The following is a 6,978-nucleotide window of genomic DNA, read 5'->3' as shown; positions in this document are numbered from 1 at the left end:
ATAATAAAAAAATAAGAGAGAGATACCAGCTAAAAGAAAATCAGGATAGCATAGGGTTCGAATCCATTCATGTGAGTCGTGATTTTTCTTTTTCTTATTATTTTCATTATTGATTATTTTTTCATTATTATTTTAATTATTTTATTGTTTCTTGGGCGTCAGAGCCTTATGAAAACTCACCGCGTGAAGTGGCACCACACAGTAATTGCATTCGTCAGGGTGTTTATCCAGTTGTGCGACAGTTCTATGGGTTTACTGGATCGTTTCCAATTAGTCCGCGTAGGACGACTTTTCGAGGTTTAGGAGTTTGTGTCGTCTGTGATGCGGCTGGTTCCGGCAAAATCTCGTTGCTTACATGTGAGAGTACAGTAACAAAAGAGAAATAGGGACAAATGGCGACAAAGAAAAGAAATTGGAGATGCAGGGTATCGATCCCCGTACCTCTCACATGCTAAGCGAGCGCTCTACCATCTGAGCTACATCCCCACGACGTCTTAGATTTGCAAAGTAAAACACATCGAAGGTAGCCAACGCCTAAGGTGACCCAGTCTCCTGGACTGCTCTCCTTGTCGCGTCCCTTGAAGAAAACGTCCTTGATTCGTGCGCACAGTTATTTCTATAATGACCACAATTTCCTTATCATGTGTCACCACGAAAATAAAGCGCAAGCATGACATCAAAGGCAATTCCGCACGTTTTGGGTACTCGTTGCTTATCATGCAGTCTTCTGCGCGATGGATGTTAAATACGGTATATTATGCGCTGAGCTTTCGGCGCACGTTAAATAGCGCTGGCACGTTGAACGGCGCACGTGCAGACGCTGGCGAATGTTGGTTACCGTGGTAACAGACGCGTGCGAGATTTTCCCCAGAAGAACGCAAGGAGTTCGCTCGAGCTGAACTTTTTCCGACGTACGCACCGACCCTCAAGAAAAGAACCAATCACTTCGTTCTGCGCATGCGTGTTGAGGCGCTTCTCCTCTGCGCGAGACGAATTACAACATGGCCGCTGTAAACATGGAGCACATGGAGTATGCAAAAAAAAAAAAAAAAATGCAGCATTCATTACATTTGCTTCGAACTGGCAGCAGCGTCTGTCATGTGGCACTCAAACGTGGACAAAAAGCTTTCTGTCATGAGGACAGAGGCCATGAAAGACGCATATTGGCTACCACTTGTGCTGCCCTCATGTATGTGACCACCCTAGCTGATAGCTTGTGTCGCACGCATACGTACGCTGGCGTCTGCACGCTATCATACGCAGTAGTGTGAACCAAGTTTGCTGCGTTCACACGGGGCAGCTTCCTCCACCCTACTATGACCAACTTTGGAGTTGGTTCCGGATCCCGATCCCGATCCACGGATCACGACCAACCCGAGTTGGTCTCCGAGTCTGATCCGAGTCTGAGTTATGAACCCCAAGGCAATACTAAGACTGCTTTGTTTCGACAGACTTGTTTTCATGTTTCTGCATTTGTTGTATATATTTATGAGTACACATTTTGAGCAAAAACGAATGAAATACAGCAAGTTAAGAGAACTATTGCTATGTTATGTCTCCTGTAAAAGCTTTGCCCTACACTGTAAACTGAAAAACACCCTTATGGGTGTAAATGGCTTGTCCTATAACTGACACCTCTTTTTACACCATATGGTCTTAGAACACCCTTTTCAGAGGGTGTATTCTGTGTAAGACACCCTTTGAAAGGGTGCTTTTCCTTGAAAATGCCTTCTTTTGCACCCTCTAAACACCCTTTTAGGAGGGTGTTTAACAACTTTACACCCTCCTAGAAGGGTGTTTAAAGGGTGCAAAAGAAAGCATTTTCAAGGAAAAACACCCTTTCAAATGGTGTCTTACACAGCATACACCCTCTGAAAAGGGTGGTCTGAGACCATATGGTGTAAAAAGAGGTGTCAGTTATAGGACAAGCCATTTACACCCATAAGGGTGTTTTTCAGTTTACAGTGTAGAAGTGCTTTGCTCTGAAGAAGTGCTGCCCTTAGCCATCAACCACGACATCGTGAGTGCACTCACCCACGAGGCCTTGCCCTTGATGAGCTCCACCTTCGGAGCATTCACATCTGTGACCCTCCTGGAATGTTGCACATTGCGGTGCTACTAGAAGCGCCGCTACGGTATTCGCTACTTTTTTCAGTATCGGAGTAGCGATCGCGCTACATTTTAAATTTCTAACGGAAAAAGTAATTTCGCTACAAATACGGGTAACGGAGGACTCTTTCTCCGCTACCGCTGCCGCTACTTTTCATATTATGGAAGACGTGGAACACAGACAGCACAAATGAAATAACGATGAAGCAGAATTTCTTCTTGTATTCCTCTAGTTACTTGTTAATCAGGCAGACTGATCTGACTATCTTCCTCAATTTCACTGACTTTTATAAGCTAAGCGCAATTGAATAGTTAGGAATGCGATGTCGATGTTGGCGAAAAAAATAGGCAGTATAGGAATATAATTTGTGTTATTCTGGGTGCATTTTCTAACTGTTTAGCTCACATTTGCGAAACACACACAGGTATGTATACCGTACTGCATATTATTGGCTCACTGTTAGAAAAAAAGGTATAAATAAGCTATAATAATGGGCTCTTATACCTCTTTTATACCTTCTCCTTCAGATGTATACCCTTGGCGTTTATAGAAGAGGTACAAATTTCCTATTTATACCTCCAACCCTCCTCAAGGGTATGAAAGCGGTATAAAGGAGGGCTAACGTACCATATTTATACCTCATCAGCACGCGTTTATACCCGGTACCAGGTATAGATCACCGAGGCAATGCCTTTCACGGTATAGATGAGGCTGCTTATACCTCTTGCTTTTTTATACCTTTATGGTTTTTTATACCTTTACTTCCGCAACGTGCTGTATCACGTCATTATTATTTTATCTTGAGACGGTATCAGCTAAGTTAAACGGATATTTAATTAAGAAACACAGACATCAGTACAGTACTATCTGAATCCACATGGTGAGTTTATGGCTGCATAATTTCTGTATATCTGGAATGTTAAATCTAGATGTCCACACCTTTAGGGTTGCGTACCAGACGAAGGCTGCTCCACAGTTTGTCAAGTCGCCATCGGTAGATGGGGTAACTTCGCCAATAATCCTGGCGGTTACCGTGGTACAGGGAGCTTCCCAATGAAGACTACTGAGGGATGCTCGCATGTTTTCTGTGGTGGGTAGTCCTCTTGGACTACCCAAATCCCAGAGCAAGAGGGTTAGCAGGCCCCTCCCTCTCCTGTGCCACCATCATCTCTCCCCTCCCTCTTTCACCCTCCCCTCCCCTCCCCTCTTCTCCATCCCCTGGGTGCACCGAGCCGCCACTTTAGAGTCAGGCTGACCGCACCTTCCCCCTACATCACTCCCCCCCCCCCTCGCCACCGGTATATCAGTATTTGTTGCTCTGTAAACGTCTATCTCGCGATACACACTTGATGACTGCGCAGAGCGATCTTGCTTCTTGAAAATTTTCTTTAGTTTTTAATTCCATATATATATATATATATATATTTTTACACGGGGAGTAATGTGCACGAGCTTTGCTTTCTACTTCACAACCATATGCGTTTGCGTGTGTTTGCATAGTACGTGTGTGTGTATGTCAAAAACTTTTCTTTCCTCCAAAGGTGCTTTTTCTAGTTCCCTCATCTAAAATTTTGTCGCAAACTGGATTACAATATAGCTTTGCAGCGGTATATTTTGTGTACCTAAGGGGTATAAATTCTAGACCTCCACTAGGGTATAAATTACGAGGGGCGTTCAAGTCAAACCGGGACTTATCATTTTTCGCAAAAGTAAAATGAACTTATAGGCGAGAAATTAGTTTTATTTTTCAACGTAATCCCCAGCTGCACTAATTCACTTGTGCCAGCGTTTCACGAGGGCTTGTATGCCAGCAGCGTAGAAATCCTTACCGGCGCGTAGCAGCCATGATAGGACCGCATTCTCGACCTCGTCGTCGCAGCTGAAGTGGCGGCCTCGAAGGAACGCCTTCAGTGACCCGAAGAGATGGAAATCGCTGGGGGCGAGTTCTTGACTGTAAGGAGGATGTGGCAGCAACTCCCATCCAAGTTCCCGTAAGGTGCGTGTCGTGAGATGCGCGATATGCGGGCGTGCATTGACCTGTAGGAGGAGGACTCCTTTGGGGATGAGGCCCGGCCGCGTTTGCTTTAGTGCCTTATGCACATCCCTGAAAACCTGGCAGTAATATGCACTATTGATGGTGGTACCACTGGGCAGAAAATTAACACGAACAACGCTAGCCTTGTCCCAGAAAACCGTGGCCATGACCTTACCCGCAGACGAGGTGCTTCGGAACTTGGGAGCTGGCGAGCCCGGATGCTTCCACTGTTTTGATGCGCGTTTAGGCTCAGGAGTGAAATGCTATGCCACTCAAATGCTTTTCTGCGGCTAAGTGTATCGTGGCCATACTGAGCCTGAAGTCTTCTGTGAATTTCAGATAACTTTACGCCTTCATTCACGAGAAACTTTATGATAATTCGCTGTTCGATGTGCGCGCTCACCTCGTTGTCGGCCATCTTGTCCAGCACGTGTTTTTTGTTTTGCACAACTTTGGACCACCACGTGGTGAACGCGGAGGCCTGTCACGTGTGAAAATGACGAAAAAGAAGTGGCGCCGGCCATTTCTACACTCAGGAGACAAAGTCCCGGTTTGACTTGAACACCCCTCGTATTTATACCTTTTCGGAAGGTATACCCTAAAAGGTATAAGTTTTTCTAACAGATGCGTAGTTTCCGTCATACAATCAGTTACCGTGTTGATAGCACATTTACGTAAAACTGTGTTTTGCGGCTGTATTGTTCGGAGCAGATAAACAAAACGTCGTGTCTTTTGGAGCAGGAATACGGAAATACAGGGTGTTTCAAGAAAAATATGTCAAAGTTAAAAAACAAACAAAAAGATTCATCGCACACCAAAAACCCGCGAACCCGTTGATTGCAACTTTGTACCTCTCACGGATCCTTTTTTCCCGGTTCCAAACTTTGGGGTTTGCAAAAAACCGACGCGGGACCTGTCGCAGACGCGCGAGGAGTCAATGTCAAGCAAAAATGTGAAGCCAAAATGTCAATGAGAACTGTGACTAGTCTTTCGATAACAGGATGCTCGAGAGCGCTGTGATCAGTTGCTCCTCGCGCGTCTGCGACAGGTCCAAAGTTGCAATCAGCGGGCTTCGTGTCGTTGTATCGCCCGCTACAACTTTCTCAATAACATTTCGGCTGTCATCTTTTTATATATAAAAAAACCTGAATAATTAATTTATTAATTACAAAATAAGCAAGAGTTTGAGTATCTTTACACCAGTGGTAACACTATGCAGTCCATCTTTTCGGTGTGCGAAAAATCTGTTTTTTTAAAAGCCTTGGCTCATTTTTCGTGAATCACCCTGTATATCGGAAACACAATGTCAATGAGATATCACTATAGCCATTCACTGCACTCCAAACGTACCACCGACTTTGCTTTAAGGTGTTGTGCTTCAGGTGAAGCATTTCTGGCGAGATAGAATTACCTAAGCTTACACAGGTTGCCGAACGCGGTCTACTTATTTTCTCACATTACATGCGTTACACTGTGGATATATGAGATACACAAAATGAATAAATAATATTATTATCCAGGAGTCAGTGTACGCCAACATGCTTATTAATGCTCTTTGCGCACTTGCTTGGTGGCGGTACTTAAAGGAGGCGATTTAACTTAAAACAATTCATTGTTGATAGCGTTTGACATGTTCAGTGAAAAGCTACATGATGTTTTTTTTTCTCAAATGTTTTATTACGCAGGTGATCTCACACGGGTAAGCTCTTAATGAGGAACTCATACTCTCGAAAAAGCGTATCGGACGTAGGTTCTCTATAGTCAAACCATTTGTAAGGGAAGCCGTCGTGTGGCTGGAAGGGGGGAAGCAGAACGTAGGAAACAACATTAACTACTAATCCTTGTGAGATCTTAGCCTTGCCTTAAACCTTAGCAGTATGCCAACAGCACGGCGTTGGCCCTAGCGAGAGCAAACATTATGCCATTCGTTTGATGTTTGTTTAGCCATCTTATTGATGACTCGACGTGTGGTCGCTCATCAATGCAGTCGCGCCACTTGATCACTCTGATCATTCCGTCGATAGGAAGTAGACGGAAGAGTTTGAAGTTGGGATCTGCGGATACCTCGGACAAAATACTATCACTGCAGAAAAAACGTCTTGTACTTCGTACGTTCTGACGGGAAAAATATTAAACGCACACATGCACTCAGTGCTTTAAATTATGTCTTAAATGCGCATCACCTCAAGGTCAAGATCAATCTGAAAATAATATATATTGGCTGTAGGTAGCGGTATACTTTATACTGCATGCCAGCTACGTGAGGGAACTTAGATGCTGCACGGCCTATAGACACGTTCGACAACGAGATGCCAAACAGTAAGGTCGTGCATACAGAATAGTACGGTAGCGGATAAGTAGCGGGACAGTATTTACGTTACTTTTATTTGGTAGCGGTATCTCGTTACTTTTCAAATTTGTAGCGACGCTAGTATTGCGCTACTTTTCTGTAGAGTAGCGGGTAGCGGTATTTTTCGTTGCTTAGTTTCGGTAGTGTGTACAACACTGCCTTCCTACCGGTGGTATTACCAGCGAAGAGCGCACAGGTTTCTGTGCTTGGTTTTCTAGGTCGGGTGTAAACTCTGATACGAGCCCAGCGGCAGGCAATGAGATTATGACAAATTCGGTATCTGTGTATGCATCTGCATCAGGTATCATCACCTGCCCCTCATGGTATCTATACAATGAATATTAAAAAAAGTTCTGCGTTTAGTTTCCTGGATTTCGTCGTACCAACGTACGTGACTTCTAGTCACAAGCAGGTCGCACACAGTGAAAATACACAAAAGTGTTGGTAGACTAAAAGGTGCTAAGACGTGCAAGACGGTAAGTC

The 6,978-nt window shown here is 44.4% G+C and overlaps 1 non-coding gene across 1 annotated transcript; it reads right to left on the bottom strand.

Moving 5' to 3' along the window:
* Nucleotides 1-413: 413 nt before the first annotated feature.
* Nucleotides 414-486, bottom strand: Trnaa-agc (transfer RNA alanine (anticodon AGC)). The gene has a single exon. It is a non-coding gene; the product is annotated as a tRNA-Ala (tRNA).
* Between the last annotated feature and the right edge of the window lie 6,492 nt (nucleotides 487-6,978).

The sequence above is a fragment of the Ornithodoros turicata genome, chromosome 2, assembly GCF_037126465.1.
Source record: "Ornithodoros turicata isolate Travis chromosome 2, ASM3712646v1, whole genome shotgun sequence".
Lineage (NCBI taxonomy): Eukaryota > Metazoa > Arthropoda > Arachnida > Ixodida > Argasidae > Ornithodoros > Ornithodoros turicata.
The sequence above is the reverse complement of the archived record's forward strand: the minus strand, read 5'-3'. Positions and strand labels throughout refer to the sequence as shown.